Source organism: Pseudorca crassidens, chromosome 15 (assembly GCF_039906515.1).
Source record: "Pseudorca crassidens isolate mPseCra1 chromosome 15, mPseCra1.hap1, whole genome shotgun sequence".
NCBI lineage: Eukaryota > Metazoa > Chordata > Mammalia > Artiodactyla > Delphinidae > Pseudorca > Pseudorca crassidens.
Window position 1 is genome coordinate 65,985,164 of NC_090310.1, and position 19,186 is coordinate 66,004,349.

A 19,186-nucleotide genomic window follows, 5' to 3' on the forward strand; every position below is an offset into this window, starting at 1 on the left:
CACTCACCGCATCTAGAGAAATAACGAGCAACGAAGACCCAACGCAGCCAAAAATAAATAAATAAATAAACACTATTTTATTTATTTTTTGGCTGTGCCATGTGGCTTGCAGGATCTGTCTCCCAACCAGGGACTGAACCTGGGCCATGGCAGTGAAAGCCCGGAATCCTAACTACTAGGCCACCAGGGAACTCCTGCAAAACTTATTTATTTATTTATTTGTTTATTTATTTATTCATTTATTTTTGGCTGCATTGGGTCTTTGTTGATGAGCATGGGCTTTCTCTCGTTGTGGCAAGCAGGGGCTACTCTTTGTTGCGGTGTGTGGGCTTTTCGTTGCAGTGGCTTCTCTTGTGGAGCATGGGCTGTAGGCGTGCGGGCTTCAGTAGTTGTGGCTTGTGGGCTCAGTAGTTGTGGTGCACGGGCTTAGTTGTTCCGCGACATGTGGAATCTTCCCGGACCAGGGATAGAACCCGTGTCCCATGCATTGGCAGGCGGATTCTTAACCACTGTGCCACCAGGGAAGTCCCGCAAAACACTATTTTAGATTGAAAATAAAAATGACAGAAATTCAATAAAATATAACTTAAAATTTAAAGTACTCTTTTATCTGCCCGCGTGAGAGGGCAGTGAGAGGCCCGCGTACTGCGATGAAGAGTGGCCCCTGCTTGCCACAGCTAGAGAAAGCCCTCGCACAGAAACGAAGACCCAACACAGCCAAAAAAATAAATAAACAAATGTGGGGTTTAAAAAAAAAAGAATTTAAAATTAATACAATCTTAAATAGCATGTAGGTCAAATAATAAAGCATAATTAAAATTAGAAAATATTTTTAAAATATTAAAATAAAAATAAATAAATAAAATACTCTTTTAGAGGTTTGTGGGGTTTTTTTGGATTGAGGTATAGTTGATTGATAGTATTATATTAGTTCCACATGTTCTACATATTGATTCAAAATTTTTATAGATTATACTCCATTTACAGTTATTATAACATGTTGGCTATATTTCCTGTTCTGTACAATATATCCTCGTAGCTTATTTATTTTATACATAATAGTTTGTACCTCTTAATACCCTAATCCTATCTTGCCCCTCCCCTCTTCTTTTAGAGTTCGATCTGTGAAATGTACCATTTACTGATTCATTCTCTGTTTATTTAGTACCCTCTGAATTTTTGACACTCAGTGGACAATTTGCGAGTACCAAATAAATAAAAAACACAGTCTCTTTCCTTCAAAAGTTTCTAGATTAGTTAGAGAACTCTTGAAGGAACAAAATTACGTTCAAGATAGTGTTTTGTATTAAGATTTTATGCAAGCTCAGTGCCTTGACCGTCATAGAACTAATAATAGCATGTTTATATAGCTCTTCACAGTGTATAAACCATTTTTATACATTATCCCATTTATTCCTCTAAATTTTGTTTGTTTACTTGAATTGGATGAAATAAATCGATGGGATCAGACTGGTGGAAGTGATCACAGAATTTTCTGCAAAGAGCTGATTGACATAGGTCATCAGAGCAGTTGAGGTTTGCTTTTTTTTTTGCATTTTACTATGAAAATTATCAAACAGAGAGGTTGAGAGAATAGAATGTATGCCTACCAATTATTTTAAATTTAACATTTTTCAATATTTGCTTTACCACGTATCTATTCATCTACCTATCCCTCTTTCCATCCTTCTATCCAGCTTAATTTTTTTTTTTTTTTTTTTTTTTTTTTTTTTGCAGTACGCGGGCCTCTCACCGTCATGGCCTCTCCCGCCGCGGAGCACAGGCTCCGGACGCGCAGGCTCAGCAGCCATGGCTCACGGGCCCAGACGCTCCGCAGCACGCGGCGTCCTCCCGGACCGGGGCACGAGCCCACGTCCCCTGCATCGGCAGGCAGACCCTCAACCACTGCGCCACGAGGGAAGCCCCAGCTTAATTTTTTAATTCTTTTCAAAATTACAGACATCAGTACACATCATCCCTAAACTCTTCAGCATTGCATATTTTAAACTGAGTTTACTAGTTCACAATTCTTTTTTTTCTTTAATGAGGTAAATTTTACATACAGTGAAATGCAAAAATCTTAATTTTACCAATATATGAGTTTTGACAAATGCATACAAATTGGGTAATATTAATTTTATTTAAAGTGAAGGAATGGCATAAGCAAGCTTAGAGGACCAGAGAAAGCAATATATTTTATTCCAAAATATTCTGATTTGACAACAAGAGACGTGGATAAAACACTGCAAATTAGGAGGCGGAGTATTGTTTTAAAACATCTGCTAACGGAAGCAAAAAGAAATGTAATCAAACATAACATTGCAAAAGTTTTCGAATTTAAGCAAATTTAGCAATGGAGAGGAAGATCCTGCTGACAAGGCATCACAAGATGGAGATATACCTTGAAAATGACGGATGAAAAACAAAAGAAGCATCAACCCACAGTGATTTTGAATGAAAAGCATGTGATTCTGTGATACGAGTGAATGAAAATGAATAGCCCAGAAAGGCAACATCTCTGAAAGTGTGTTTCTAACAGACTCAAAAAGAATTTTTTGTTTTGGAGCAGGAAAAAATGTTCCTTAACAATCATTTTCTGAAGGAGGCCCAAAGAGACATGACTTGCACAAACATCTCCAAATAACCAGGTCCTAACTCAAGATAGAAATGAAGCATCAGAGTTGGAATATGTGCAATATGAACATGACTTGCGTGCAGTGGTTGTAAAAGAAGCAAGAGATTTTGGTAAGAATATGGAGAAAGTGGAACCCTTAGACATTGCTAGTGGGAATGTAAAATGGTACAACTATTGTGGAAAATAGTTTGGCAGTTCCTCAAAAAGTTAAGTATGGGGTCTTCCCTGGTGGAGCAGTTGTTAAGAATCTGCCTGCAAATGCAGGGGACACCGGTTTGGGCCCTGGTCCAGGAAGATCCCACATGCCGCGGAGCAACTAAGCCCATGTGCCACACAACTACTGAGCCTGTGCTCTAGAGCCCGCAGCCACAACTACTGAGCCCATGCACCACAACTACTGAAGCCCACGCGCCTAGAGCCCATTCTCCACAACAAGAGAAGCCACCGCAATGAGAAGCCCTTGCACCACAATGAAGAGTAGCCCCTGCTCGCCGCAACTAGAGAAAGCCCGCAGACAGCAACAAAGACCCAACACAGCCAAAAATAAAATTAAAAATTAAAAAAAATAAGTATAGAATTAACCATATGACCCAGCAATTCCACTCCTAGGTATAAACACAAAAGAATTGAAAATATATTTTCAAACAAATATCTGTAAACAAATGTTCATAGCAGTACTATTTATGATAACCAAAAATGAACACAACCCAAATGTCCATCAAGTGATAAATATATGAGCTGAATGTGGTATATCCATACAATAGAATATTAGTCAGGCATGAAAAAGAATGAAGTACTGATATATGCTACAAAATAGATGAACCTCAAAAGCATTATACTAAATGAAAAAAGCCAGACACAAAATGTCATATATAATTCCATGTATATGAAATATTCAGAATAGATAAATCCATAGAGACAGAAAGCAGACTAGTGGTTTCCAGGGGTTAGGGGGAGGGAGCAATGGGAAATGACTACTTAATGAGTATGAGATTTCCTTTTGGGATAATGAAAATGTTCTGGAACTAGCTAGTGGCGATGGTTACACACATTGTGAATGCAGGAAATGACAAAAATTGGATAGTTTAGCATGGCTAATTGTTAATTTTCTTTTGTGTTACATGAATTTTACCTCAGTTTCAAAAAAAAGAGAAGGAAGGAAGGAAGGAAGGGGAAAGAAGAAAGGTAGGGGTCTTCTAAGGACCTCCAGAATCTAGAGCAAGATGCTACAGGGAGATAAAAGCCCCCCAAATCCCTGCTTTCTAGAACACATCTAATGTTTCACTATTTGCAGGATATTGAAATAATTTTAAACAAATGTATATTGAATTTCTTTTATGTGGCAGTCACTGAAGTAGACACTGGGAAACAAACAATGGAGTGCAAAAACTGTCATGGTCCCTGTCCTCCTGAACCTTACAATGTAGCTGGAGGAGGCAGGCTTTGATCAAAAGACTGTATCAGTAAATGAAGATGTACAACTGTGACAAGTGCTACAAGAGAGGTTTCTGGTGTTATGAAAGTATATTTAGTGCGAGAAAGAGTATTTAATAGGTGGAACATTCTAGTCAAAGAATAAAATCTGCAGAAGTCCTTGTAGCAACAGGGAGTATGGTATCTTTAAGGACCTGCCAGAGGCCATGTGGCTATAGCAAAGAAGCTTGTGAAGATCCAGACCATGCAAAGCCACCTTTTTATTTTTCTTTCAGTTGTATTGAGATATAACTGACGTACAGCACTATGTAAGTTTAAGGTATACAACATAACGATTTGACTTACATACATAATGAAATGATTACCACAATAAGTTGAGTGAACACCTATCATCTCATATAGATACAAAATTAAAGAAATAAAAAAAATTTTTTCCTTGTGAGAGGAACTCCTAGGATTTGCTCTCCTAACAACTTTCATATATAACACACAACAGTGTTAATTATATTTATCATGTTATACATTACATCCCCAGTACTTATCTTTCAACTGGAGGTTTGTACCTTTTGACTGCTTTCATCCAATTCCTCTTCCCCGGAACCCCTCACCTCTGGTAACCACAAATTTGATCTCATTTCCTATGTTTGCTTGCTTGTTGTTGATGCATAATTGACGTACAACACTGTGTTAGCTCCTGTTACACAATATAATGATTCAATATTTCAATGCATTTCAAAATGTTCACCATGATAAGTCTAGTTATTACTTGTTACCATACAAAGATATTACATAATTATTGACTATATTCCCCACACTGTATATTTCATACCCATGACATTTATTTTGCAACTGAAAGTTTGTACCTCTCAACCTCCTTCACTTATTTCTCTCCACCCCTGATCTCCCTCCCCTCTGGCAACCTCCTGTTTGTTCTCAGAATCTATGACTCTGTTTCTACTTTGTTATGTTTGTTCATTTGTTTTTTAGATTCCACATATAAGTGAAATCATACAGGATTTGTCTTTCTCTGTCTGACTTATTTCACTTAACATAATACCCTCTAGGTCCATCCTTGTTGTTGCAAATAACATGAGTTCATTCTTTTTTGTGGTTAATATTCCATTGTATATATATACCACATCTTCTTTATCCATCTTTTTTTTTTAATATTTATTTAGGCTGCACCAGGTCTTAGTTGCAGCATGGGGGATCTTTTACTTGCAGTATGTGGGCTTCTTAGTTGTGGCATGCATGTGGGATCTAGCTCCCCAACCAGGGATCAAATCCAGACCCCCCTGCATTGGAAACATGGAGCCTTAGTCACTGGACCACCAGGGAAGCCCCTCCATTAATCTGTTGATGGGCACTTTGGTTGCTTCCATATAGCTTAGCTATTATAGATAATGCTGCAGTAAACATAGGGGTGCATGTATCTTTTTTTTTTTTTTGGCTGCATTGGGTCTTCATTGCTGTGCACAGGCTTTCTCTAGTTGCGGCGAGCGAGGACTACTCTTCCTTGCAGTGTGCATGCTTCTCACTGAAGTAGCTTCTCTTGTTGCGGGGCACAGGCTCTAGGCGCGTGGGCTTCAGTAGTTGTGGCACGTGGGCTTTGTTGCTCCACAGCATGTGGGATCTTCCCAGAACAGGGCTCAAACCTGTGTCCCCTGCATTGTCAGGAGGATTCTTAACCACTTAGCCACCAGGGAAGTCTGCATGTATCTTTTTGAATTAGTATTTTTGTTTTCTTTGTATAAGTACCCAGGAGTGGAATTGTTGGATCTGTTAGTTCTATTTTTAGTTTTTTGAGGAATCTCCACACTGTTTTCCATAGTAGTGGACCAATTTACATTCCCACCAACAGTGAACAAGTATTCTCTTTTCTCTACATCTTTGCCAACACTTGTTGTCTTATTTATTTATTTATTTATTTATGGCTGAGTTGGGTCTTTGTTGCTGGGTGCGGGCTTTCTCTAGTTACAACGAGCGGGGGCTGCTCTTCGTTGTGGTGCACGGGCTTCTCATTGCGGTGGCTTCTCTTGTTGACAAGCACGGGCTCTAGGCGCATGGGCTCAGTAGTTGTGGCTTGCGCGCTATAGAGGGCAGGCTCAGTAGTTGTGGCACATGGGCTTAGTTGCTCCGCTGCATGTGGGATCTTCCTGGACGAGGGCTCGAACCCTTGTCCCCTGCGTTGGCAGGTGGTTTCTTAACCACTGCGCAACCAGGGAAGTCCCACTTGTTGTCTTTTTGATGATAGCCATTCTGACAGATGTGAGGTGATATCTCATTGTGGTTTTGATTTACATTTCCATGATGATTAATGATGTTGAGCATCTTCTCATGTGCCTGTTGGCCATCTGTATGTCTTCTTTGAAAAAATGCCTTTTCAGATCCTCTACCTAGTTTTTAATCGGGGTTTTTTTTTTTTTTTTTGATATTGAGTTGTATGAATTCTTCTTTTTTTAACCCCTTATGGGATATATCATTTGCAAATATCTTTTTCCATTCAGTAGGTGGCCTTTTCATCTTGTTGATGGTTTCCTTCACTGTGCAAAAGCTTTTTAGTTTGATGTAGTCCCATTTGTTTGTTTTGCTTTTGTTTCCCTTGCCTGAGGAGACATATCCAAAAAAATATTACTACGACCGATGTCAAATAGTGCACTGCCTTTGTTTTCTTCTAGAAGTTTCATGGTTTCAGGTCTTACATGTAAGTCTTTAAATATAAACAATTAAAAAATTTGAATTTATTTTTGTACATGGTGTGAGAGAGTAGTCCAGTTTGATTCTTTTACATGTGGTTGTCCAGTTTTCCTATGCAAAGCCTTCTAAACCAGGTAAGGTGAGTCAGTTATTAGCTATTGTATCAGCTCCAAATTTACCCTTCTGCTCTATGATTTCAGGGCTGAGACTCTGCAAACAATATTTCTCCTTTATATGCTGGCTCTCTGTTATGCTCTTCCAATAGAAAATACTAGAGTGATATCGCAAAGCTGGAGGAGGAAGGATAGAAGCCTACTTCTTACTTGCTTCCTATTTCTATCAGTTGCATCCCAGCAAAGTGTCTTAATTCCAGCAGTGGCAGTTCCCTCCCATTACAACAACTGAATCAGTTTGCAGTTTTTCCAGCACTTCCAGAATCAGTATAGTGAGCACTGACTGCCCAGTGCCTCCTTCACACAGGCTTTGGTCCCAGCCCCTCTGAGTTCAGAAACACAATCCCCCACCAAGCTGTGCCTCCTCTTCAGAGGTCTGTTTCAGTTCTGTTTGGCACCTCCTCTAAGTTTGTGTGTTTTAATAATTTCAACCTCTTCCTTTTGTTTCCTCAGCCCTAAGGGTTGTAGATGTTCCTACAATTACTTTCACGATAGCTCAGATTTCTCCTTTTACTTCTTCAGTTATGTGGTTGACAACCCATTATATCAAATTGTTTCTCTTCAAATAACATGTGGTCTCTACCACCCTACATGACCTTGACTGATATATAAGCATCTGATATTTACTCTTCAAGGTCCAGTTCAAGTACTACCTTCTTTGTGTGTCTTTTCCCATTACCCTCAGTTAAAATTATCCTTCCAGTTAATTTTTTCTTTTCTTTCTTTCTTTTTCTTTCTTTCTTTCTTTCTTTCTTTCTTTCTTTCTTTCTTTCTTTCTTTCTTTCTTTCTTTCTTTCTTTCTTTCTTCCTTTCTTTCTTTTTGTCTGTGTTGGGTCTTCGTTTCTGTGCGAGGGCTTTCTCTAGTGGTGGCGAGCAGAGGCCACTCTTCATCACGGTGCGTGGGCCTCTCACTGTCGCGGCCTCTCATTGCAGAGCACAAGCTCCAGACGCGCAGGCTCAGTAGTTGTGGCTTACGGACCTAGTTGCTCCACAGCATGTGGGATCTTCCCAGACCAGGACTCAAACCCGTGTCCCCTGCATTGCCAGGCAGATTCTCAACCACTGCGCCACCAGGGAAGCCCCAGTTAATTCTTAATGCCTTTCTTAAGGTCTATGGGTTTTTTTCATAATCATATGCCAAGTCACACCCATACACCTAATAACACCCCTCTGTGGCCCTACAATTACACTGAAACATCTTCACTCAGATTAATCCTGTGGATCGAACAAATTCACTTACCAATTCTAATAGGGAAGGGTAGGTGATAGAGCAGGTGGGAACAGACACGGGCTCTCATCTGTTCCCCTACATATTATAATTCTGTGCAATTTACTTATACTCGCAGTTAAGTTTGTTTCCCCAGCCTCACAGACTGCTCTGAGGATTAAGTAAAATAATATGGGGAAGATTAAGTAAGATAATGTATGTGGAGCACTTAGCATAGTGTCTGACTCACAGGAAACATTCAATAAACATGAGCTATATTTTTGCTATTAGTTTATGATTTATCCAGCTACGTCTACCAAGACCTTCTTTTTAAGTAAAAAAAAATAATGCCTAATTACAGTTATCACACTCTCCTTTGCAGATTCCCCCTTTCTCTGTCTGTTACAGTTAACTGGCCTCTTTGCTGTCCCTTAAGTACCTAAGGTATGTCTGTGCTTCTTAGATCCTTGACACTGCCCTCCAAGACAGACGCAGGTCTTGCTCCTTCCTGTTTCCTTAAGGTCATAATCAGATGTTACCTTCTCAGTGAGGCCTTCCCTGACCATCCTATTTAAAATGGTAGCGTGGAGGGACTTCCCTAGTGGTCCAGTGGGTAAGACTCTGTGCTCCCAATGCAGGGGGCCTGGGTTTGATTCCTGGTGGGGGAACTGGATCCCACATGCATGCCACAATTAAGAGTTTGCGTGCCACAACTAAGAAGCCCACATGCCACAATGAAGATCCCGCTTGCTGCAACTAACACCTGGTGCAGCCAAAATAAATTAAAAAATAAAATAAAATAAAATAAAATAAAATGGTAGCAGCTTCCCTGGTGGCACATTGGTGAAGAATCCACCTGCCAATGCAGGGGACACGGGATCGAGCCCTGGTCCGGGAAAATCCCACAGGCCATGGAGCAACTAAGCCTGTGCGCCACAACTACTGAGCCTGTGCTCTAGAGCCCGTGAGCCACAACTACTGAAGCTGGCACACCTAGAGCCCGTGCTCCGCAACAAGAGAAGCCACCACAATGAGAAGTCCATGCACCGCAAGGAAGAGTAGTCCCCGTTCACCTCAACTAGAGAAAGCCCAAGTGCAGTAATGAAGACCCAACACAGCCAAAAATAAAATAAATAAATTTATTTAAAAAAATAAAATGGTAGCGTGGGGACTTCCCTGACGGTCCAGTGGTTAAGGCTCCAGGCTTCAAATGCAGGGGGTGTGGCAGTTTCCATCCCTGGTCGGGGAACTGGGATTCTGCATGCTGAGCGGTGCAGCCAAAAGTAAATAAATAAATAAATAATGAAAAATAAAATGGTAGCGTGCCATACTTATTACCCCTTTTTTACTTTTCTCCATAGCACTTGTCATCATCTGACATAACATATATTTTATTTATTTATTTGTTCATCGTTTATCTCCCACCATTAGACTTTTGAATTACATTAGACTATTTGAATTACAATTTAATTGTAATTCAAACTTCATGAAGGCTGAGATTTTTGTTTATTTTGCTTATTATTATATCCCCAGGGCCTGGAATAGTACCTAAGACTACTGATGGTGTGCTGATAAATTTGCTTTTAAAAAAAGAAAAAGAGGGACTTCCCTGGTGGTGCCATGGTTAGGAATCTGCCTGCCAACGTAGGGGACATGGGTTCAAGCCCTGGTCCGGGAAGATCCCGCATGCTGCGGAGCAACTAAGCCCGTGAGCCACAACTACTGAGTCTGCGCTCTAGAGCCTGTGAGCCACAACTACTGAGCCCACCGCGTGCCACAACTACTGAAGCCCATGCACCTAGAGCCCGTGCTCCACAGCAAGAGAAGCCACAGCAATGAGAAGCCCGTGCTCCGCAATGAAAAGTAGCCCCACTCGCCACAACTAGAGAGAGCCCCCACACAGCAACGGAGACCCAACGCAGCCAAAAATAAATAAATAAGATAAATAAGTTTATTTTTTTAAAAAAAGAAGCCTGATGTATTATAGAGTTTGCCAATGTTCATAGTGTAAATATTTCTACTATGGCCTATTTTAACCTAGCAACTGTATATTTAATAATCAGCTCTTGCAAGCCAGTACAGGCTGGCTCCAGCATTCAGCTGTATGTCTGTGACATTGAGTGGGTTATTTAACCTGTCTTAAGTCTCAGTTTTCTCAGTGAAATATCTGTGGGATAATAATAGAACCTGCTTTATAAAACTGTGACAAAATTAAATGAGTTAATACAAGTAAAGCATATAAATCAGTGGCTGACACATAGTTTAATTTTATAATTTTTATTTTAATTATATATTTATTATGTGTACTTTTCTCCATATCCCACCAACAATGCTTTTTGCTATATTTTCCAATGTTTCTAACTGATTGAACAGGTCTATCAAGTTCTATGGCATTCTTTGATCCATGGCCACCTAGTTTGTTGGCTATGATTTGCTGATAACCAACAAGTATAAGATTTTTGCAAACGTTTCTCAAGACATTGACTTATTATTTTATTTCCCTCGTGTTCGTGACTATTCATTGATTTTTACCACTTGCCCATTGACAATTCTCCTATAATGGAGTGGAATAGAGTCTCCCACTGAGGGTTTGGGGAGCAAAGAGGGGTCCAGGAAGCCTAATTGTGTATTCTACAGCACTTTCTCAATCTGTTCCAGAACTCTCAAATTGCCTGTATCTCCCTGCCTTGAAAATGTCTGTTTGTAAAGATGTTTGTGTTTTATTTCCTCTAGGAAGTTGGTCTTGATCCTGCCCACCCTTGTTAGACTCAATCAATCCCTCATTATTTCTCCTCTTAGACTGTAATTCAACTTCATTGCTTATACTTTTGCCTTCACTACCAGATTGTGAGCTACTCTGGGAATATCAACTCCTTCTCATTTATCTCTACCCGCCAGCTCCTAACATCCTGCCTGGAATGTGCTGGTTGTGTAACTACTGTTTGTTGAATTAGTTGGTGTTGCTTTGAAGATGCATCAGTACAGAGCCAAAGTGAGGAAGGATGAAAGAACTTCTCAGAAATAAAGTACATTGCCCAATGACAATTAAGTCTAGAACAAGCAGGGCATGTTCTTACACAGACAGGAATTCTTCATGATTTGAAAGTGGGCTGTGTGGGCAAGTTGGAGAGTCAGAGGAGATTCCATTGGAAAGATTGATAAGGGCTAATTTGTGAAGAGGTTTCCATGCTCTGCTAAGAACAGTAGCAGTGGTGTGCTGCAGCATACTCATACCAGCTTATGAGTAAATTAATAAGTGTCCAGGAATTTTGTGAGCCAGTTGATCTCATATTAGTAGTCTTAAATCAGCCACAGTGTGAGTATTTATACTACAGATATCACAAATGTTACAAATCAACCTTTTCTTTTTTTCTCAGAGAGCTAGTTGTTCATAGACCACTGAAAAGTTTTGGACATCACATTAAAAAGGTTGTTAAATCTCATAAGATTGTTATAAAGATTAAATGAGAAAATACATATGTAAAGTATTTAGAATGCCTGGTGTAATGGAAGCACTCCAAAAATATTATTTAGTATTATCATTCATGCAAAATATTAAGCACCAGTTTTATGCTGGGTAGCATTCCATGCGCTGGGGATATAGCAGTAAAGAAGACAAAGTCCCTGCACTCAAGAATTTCAAATTCTAAAGATATGAAACAGATTATTGACAGAAAAATAAATATGTAATATACTGGGTGGTGATAAATGCTTTGAAGAAAAATAAATGAGATTAAGGGAGATAGAGAAAGACAGGATACTGTTTTATTTAGGGTGGTAAGGAAAGCCTCTATGATAAAATGACCCTTGAACAGAGATCAGAAGGAAATGAGGTCCTCAGTCTTATGGGTATCTGGGGATAGATTTTTCCAGGCAGAGGGAACAGCAAGTATAAAACCCCAGGGAGATGTGAGATTAGTGTGTTCAAGAAAAAGCAAGGATGCTAGCGCAACTGGAGTGAGCAAAGCAGAGGGAACAGAATTTGAGGTCAGAGAGCTGGGGAACACAAGAGGTGGATCAAGAATGGCTGGTAGGGCTTCCCTGGAGGCACAGTGGTTGAGAGTCCGCCTGCCGATGCAGGGGACATGGGTTCATGCCCCGGTCTGGGAGGATCCCACATGCCGCGGAGCGGCTGGGCCGCTGAGCCTGCGCGTCTGGAGCTTGTGCTCTGCAAGGGGAGAGGCCACAGCAGTGAGACGCCCGCGTACCGCAAAAAAAGAGAGGAAAAAAAAAAGAATGGCTGGTAGGTAAAGATTTTGAATTTACTTTCAGTTAGAGCAGGCACAACATTGTAAGGGTTTGTGCAGAGGAGTGGATGATTTGACATGCTTTTAAAGGGTCACTTTGCTTATTATTAGTATTATGTTAGAATGGCAACTTGAATAGTTTGTAGAATTGGCCAGATTGGAGAGAGTTTGAGAACAGGGGAACTAGAGGAGTCTCAACTGAGAATTTGGTGAGTTCAGGATTAATAAGCATGAGACCTGGAGTTAAACTGTCTGTGTTTAAATTATTCTTAGCAATGTGACCTTAGATGAATAACTTAACTTCTCTGGGCTTCCATTTCTTCAACTGCAAAATGATGATAATACATAGGACCTCTCTTCATGGGTTATTGTCAATATTAAATGAAATAATTCATGTAAACGGCTTAGTACAGTGCCTGGCAAACAATGAATGTTCAATAGATATTGTCATTGTTTTTTTTTCCAAAAGGGATAAAAATTTGAAGTAGAATAGGAAGGGGAGACAGGCAAAGGTGAGTGTGCTGTGCAGGGGTAAAAGGAAAATTTGGAAACTCTATAGGAAATATAAATATAACTTATTCCTCCAACTGGCCTTTGAAAAGTCAGAGGTTTTACCCCTGTCTTCCCTGGTGGGAAGACACAGGCTCTCTAGGGTAGGAAGAGTTCAAAGTGTGTAGAATCCAGCTCTCTATGTATTCATAAGATTTCAACATTTGGGGTTTTATGGCACCTTTAGTTTCTACTTTAGCCAAGTTTCTGTCTTTATTTTACTTCCTACAATTGTAGGAGTGGGAAGAGGAAGGGTGATGATTCAGCATGTAGGGTAAATAAATCTTTGAAAAGCATAAAGGCCTTAAAAGTGCTTATGAAGTAGCAAGGGAAAAAAAACAGTGATATAGGCAAGGAAAACAAGGGAAGTGGAATAAGGTGTGAGCGTACCTGTGATTACCCATTTTTCCATAATTGTCATCCAACGACTTTTTTGGAGGTACTATTTAGAGCGTGGAATTTGGAATCTAGATTGGACTTCAGTGACTTTTTTTAGGCCCAGGGGAACCGTGAGCTGGGTTGGGTAGGGTGACGTCAAGGAGGTTAGATTTCAAACTAACAAATGTGCAACAACTGAGAAGCAGGGGAGAGATTTTGGGTCTTAGTGAGTCAATAAGCAGGTAAGAAGGAGTCCAGAGGGGTGTGAGGGGCAGAGCATCAATTATCAATGTTCTTCACCTCCCCCCTACCTTTTTTAACCTCAAATGTGCATAATTGTACCAATACATTCAATCACACATTTGCTTCTTGGCGCACAATTTCCATTAAGCGAGACACAGCCCCAGATTTTCCTCTTTTTCCTTTTTTGAATGTACAAGGCTGTTTATTGAAGCATTGTCTGTAAGCAACTGGAAACATCATTGTGAAAGATCGTCAGTAAGCGAATTGTTTATTGCAACATTGTTTACAAACATTGGAAACAAAGTGAATGGTCCCTCGTTGAGTTATTCTTCCTTAGCCTCCATTCCCTGTCTCATTTCCCTATAGCCCTGAGACCATCCATGTGTAGATATATATTCATGGATAGAATTTTTTTATGTTGTTGAATTTATAGTATTTTCCTTAATGGCTTGTCCTTTGCGTGTCTGATAGATATTTATCCCTACATCAAGATCATCAAGATAATTGCTAATACATCTTTTTTTAAAGACACATAGTGGGAATTCCCTGGTGGTTCAGTGGTTAGGATTCAGTGCTCTCACTGCTGGGCCCTGGGTTCAATATCTGGTTGGGAAACTAAGATCCTGCAAGCTGTATGGTGGGGCAAAAAAAAAAAAAAAAAAAGACACATCGTGATGACTTGTGTGACATACATGGTTGTGGAAGAGGGTTGTACACATTCCTAGCTGGATAACTGGAATATCACTCATTTCACTATCAAGAATGCATGTAAGTGAGAATAACATTATGGGAATAATCTTGAAAGCATTTCTATTTCTTAAGCTATAAATAAATTGCAGATTTTAAGTGTTACAAGTAAAGATGACTTGTAACACATCTTGCAACTGTGGAGTTATATTTTGAGGGAATCTATAGCGGGTAACTTGCAATTTCTATCAAAATTATAAATGCAGGGCTTCCCTGGTGGCGCAGTGGTTGAGAGTCCGCCTGCCGATGCAGGGGACACGGGTTCGTGCCCCGGTCCGGGAAGATCCCACATGCCGCGGAGCGGCTGGGCCAGTGAGCCATGGCCGCTGAGCCTGCGTGTCCGGAGACTGTGCTCCACAACGGGAGAGGCCATAACAGTGAGAGGCCCGTGTACAGCAAAAAAAAAAAAAAAAAAAAAAAAAAAAAAAAAATATATATATATATATATAAATGCATATACCCCTGTGGTTCAGTTCTCCCATATCAGAGAATAGACTACAGTTCTGTCTGCACACGAGTTGAACTATTTCTAAATGGAACATAGTTTTTAAATTGCCAGGGATTGGAAACAACCCAAATGTCCTTAAATAGGGGACTGATTAAGCAAGTTTTAGTATATCCACACAAGAAATACTATGTAGCAGTAAAATAAAACAAGATAATAAGAAAGTTATCTTTATACCATTGTACAAAATGTACAAGGTGTCCAAAGTGTGTTTAGTGACAAAATTAGGGTGGAGAACACCATGTATCAATGCTTTCTTTTGTGTAAAAAGTTCAAAATATATTTGAACTTATATTCAGCTTTGCTTATACTCATACAGAAATACTGAAAGGATTCATAAGAAAGTAAGAGTTGGTGGTGCAGTGGTGAGGACCCAGTGCTTCCACAGCAGGGGGCATGAGTTCCATCTCTGGTGTGGGAGCGAAGATAGGAGCAGTTACCAATGGAAACAAGACAAATGAGGAACAAAAATTTGAGGGAGACTTTGTATTGTATACCTTTTATATAATTTCTGGAATTCAAATCATGGGACAGCATGACTATTTAAAATTAAATTACAAGAAATCTGGGGAGTGAACTGGAGTCTAGCAGATTTTTAGAGATTGTTTCTTTAATTGACTTCTTTATAGCTTCCATTCCAGTAGTCTCTGGGGCTAAACTCCTCCCCCTTTCTCTTTATCTCTAAACTGACAAAAGTTTCAACCCACAAGAAACAAGTATTAGTATGCTTAAATTACAGGGAACAGTGCTAGGTACTGGGACTCCCAAGGGACAAAGGAGAACAGAACATAGTCCGTGCCCTTGAAGTGGTCCAGATGGATTTTATCACTCTCTTTAGTGGCTATAGCAAGAATAAAAATCGTCCTTCTCTCCCTGCCCCTACTCCCTCCATATAATCTTGCAAAACGCTGGAAATATATTGGAATTCCTACTTAATTCTCCTCCCCCTCACTTGGAGAACAGTAAGGCTTGAGGAGCTCAGTAACTTTCCGTCAGGCCCAGATTGGAGAGACCTCAGACCAGGGCAAAGACTCAACCCACTTCCCTTGGGCCCCTGGTGCCTTGTGGAGGTTCTTGGACCTCAGATGCTGCTGTGACTGTGGTTTCCGACTTCCTGAGTTCTCACACTCAGCTTGGTGCTGCAGATGTCATACCCCTGTTCCTGCTTTGGAGACTGACATGCTCAGGCTTGGTGATACTCTGAGTACATGGGATCTGTGGGTGTGAGTCACAGCCAAGGGGCTTGCTTTTCTGTTTTAGTTTTCCCCTTTTCCCTTGACAGACTAATTGTAAATGCCTTGGGGTTGCATAAGGGCAGAGTATAAAGGTTTGCTGGGTAGAGGTTGAGAAAGATCAGTTTTCTAATTGAATATCCTATCTCAGTTCTTTAATTCTGCTTTTCTTTAGCTAGGGACATTGAATACTCTAGACAATGAATCTAGTAAGAAAGCAATTGGAAAATCATTTATTTAGAACTATGCAGTTTACAGTACACTCTCACATGTTATTTAACTTAATCGTAACAATTCTGTGAATGAGGGTAAATATCATCCCATTTTACAGTTGAAGAAAAGTGATGCTTAGGGAGAGAAGGGACACTTCCATGCAGGTATTGAATATCTCTGGTGCTACAGTATATTCTCGTGTGTATGTAGGGTTTCATTGTGGAGCTGTCATCTTATGTGCTGGGACCACAGTTCTGAAATGGTTGGAGAGATTCTACTCTCTGGAGTTGAGGCTGCTGTACATTCATTCTATCACTTGTTCACTCAATCACAACTATTAATTGAATGCCTATCTAGACAAAGAAAGATTCTAGGTAAGAAAGAATTGGGAGGTTGAGACCAACTACTAGTGAGATGCTGGGGAGGGCCTTAAGGCAGAATAATGGAAGCTGCTAAAGAGGCAGTGGTGAGACCTGGAGTTTAGACCAGAACTTTTCAAACTGGGATTCTGTAACTAGCAGCCCAGGACTGTTCAGTTCAGAAGCAAGCAAACCAGGTTTCCACAGTGTTTTTTTGTTTATTTTATTTATTTTTGGCTGCGTTGCGTCTTCGTTGCTCCACGCAGGCTTTCTCTGGTTGTGGTGAGCGGGGGCTACTCTTTGTTACAGTGCGTGGGCTTCTCATTGCGGTGGCTTTTCCTGTTGTGCAGCATGGGCTCTGGGCGCACGGGCTTCAGTAGTTGTGGCACTCGGGCTCAGTAGCTGTGGCTCACGGGCTCTAGAGTGCAGGCTCAGTAGTTGTGGCGCATGAGCTTAGCTGCTCCGTGGCATGTGGGATCTTCCTGGACCAGGGCTCGAACCTGTGTTCCCTGCAGTGGCAGGCAGATTCTTAACCACTGCGCCACCAGGGAAGCCCTCCACAGGTTTTTTAATCAGGAAAAGCTTAACTCCCAAGGTATTTCATTCATACTTGTATGAAGTTATTTTTGTCTGGCCAGCATCAGTCCTCCCCCTCTCTTTTCATTTGGGGGGATATCCTTAGGGGCAAATCGTTTCTCTCTTCCCCTGGCAGCCTAGACTAATCCATGTGACCTGAGATTGACCAATCAACATCAGCTCCCCGCCAAGACTTTGCCTCTTGAGTGAGTGACTCAAAGACAAAGGGATGTTAGGATTGAATCCCAGCTGTGATGTGTGGTGCTGCTGGCTGCAGAAGCTGCTGTTTCTTGCTGGAGCTGCTCTGTGCTGCTTATTTTCCAAGGCTGCCCTCCTGTGCATGCTCTGGGCCCCCAAACATCCTTGTAATACATGTTTCTTTTGTTTGTACTTGCAACGGTGTCCATGTTTGTATTTGCAACAGACAAAAAGAATTTTGACTTACAAATTGTGATGATTTCTTTACCAAGATGTAAACTCCTTGAGAGCAGGGCCTAAATCTCATTCTGTTCTGTGTCTTTTTTTTTGGCTGCACTGCCAACATGTGGGATCCGACCCACCAGAGATCAAACCCGTTGCCCCTGCAGTGGAAGCATGGAGTCTTAACCACTGGACCGCCAATGAAGTCCCCTGCTCTGTGTCTTTGATGCTCGCTCAAGCCTGGGTCTCTATATGTGCAGGTTGAATAAGTAAAGAAACATGTTATATTTGTATGGGGCTATGGATTCGTGGCATGACTTCGGTTGCGGGGCAAAAAAATTCTCTATATGCTACAATAGCCACTAAAATCTGAGCAATTTCACGTTAATAAACATAAACCCAGAGGATCCTGGGAAGGTCCTTTCTTCCTGTATCTGAGCCCTTATCCAAGTTCACGTAGGTACTTTTGGTCCTCAAATTCCAGAAGGTGTTTTAAATTTTTTAAAAAATATGGAACACTTCGGGCTTCTCTGGTGGCGCAGTGGTTGAGAGTCTGCCTGCTGATGCAGGGGACACGGGTTCGTGCCCCGGTCCGGGAAGATCCCACGTGCCGCGGAGTGGCTGGGCCCGCGAGCCACGGCTGCTGAGCCTGCGCGTCCGGAGCCTGTGCTCCACAACGGGAGAGGCCACAAGAGTGAGAGGCCCGCGTACCGCAAAAAAAAAAAAAAAAAAAGGAACTCTTCACTAATTTGCATGTTATCCTTGGGCAGGGGCCACACTAAACTTCTCTGTATGGTTACAACTTTTGTATATGTGTTGTCAAAGTGTGTACAGCTGAACCTTTTGTCCCTGGTTTCCTAGAAGCTCTCCCTAAGCACTGCCCTCTGCCCTGACTACATCAGCTCAGGAAATCCTCTCTTCAGCCTCCAGTCCAGATTTGAAAAGACCACTTCTATGGAGCCAGGTCATTAAAGAAGAATCTACTCGTTATTTTCAATTATCATTTTTCCCCCCAAATATTCTCTTTCCTTTCATTCCTTCCACAGATACATAATGAGCATCTACTATTTGTCAGGTTCTGACAATTCAGTAGATACAAGATAGTTCCTAACTCTAATTTTGGGGAAAAAGACAAATAAAACCAAGAGAACAAACAAATTAAATAATTACAAACTATGTTAAGTGCTCTGATGAAAATGAACAGTGATAAGGTAGAGAGCAATTTCCCTGTACTAGGCGGGAGATCAAGGGGAGCACTTTCTAGCTAATGTAGTCAAAGAGGACCTCACCGAGGAGATGACAAACTGAAAGCTGTTAAAGGGTTGGTTTTGTAAAAAGCAACAGCCTAGTCAATGGCCCAGTGCCTGGACAGAGCTTGGAGAGAACCATAGAAATGATAGCAAGTCAATGTAGCCAGAGAAATAGCAAGGGTGGAGGATGTGATGGAGAGATTGGTTGTTCTAAGCAGGGCAGTGACATGATTACATTTGCATTTAAAAGGTGCAATCTAGCTGCCCTGTTTTTCCAAAGTAAAATAAAGTCATTATTGCCTTCCTAAATAACAAATGTTA

At 40.9% G+C, this 19,186-nt stretch overlaps 1 non-coding gene across 1 annotated transcript; it reads right to left on the reverse strand.

The window, feature by feature from the left end:
- Positions 1-18,340: 18,340 nt before the first annotated feature.
- LOC137208281 (U6 spliceosomal RNA) lies at positions 18,341-18,447 on the reverse strand. The gene has a single exon (XR_010935593.1). It is a non-coding gene; the product is annotated as a U6 spliceosomal RNA (small nuclear RNA).
- Between the last annotated feature and the right edge of the window lie 739 nt (positions 18,448-19,186).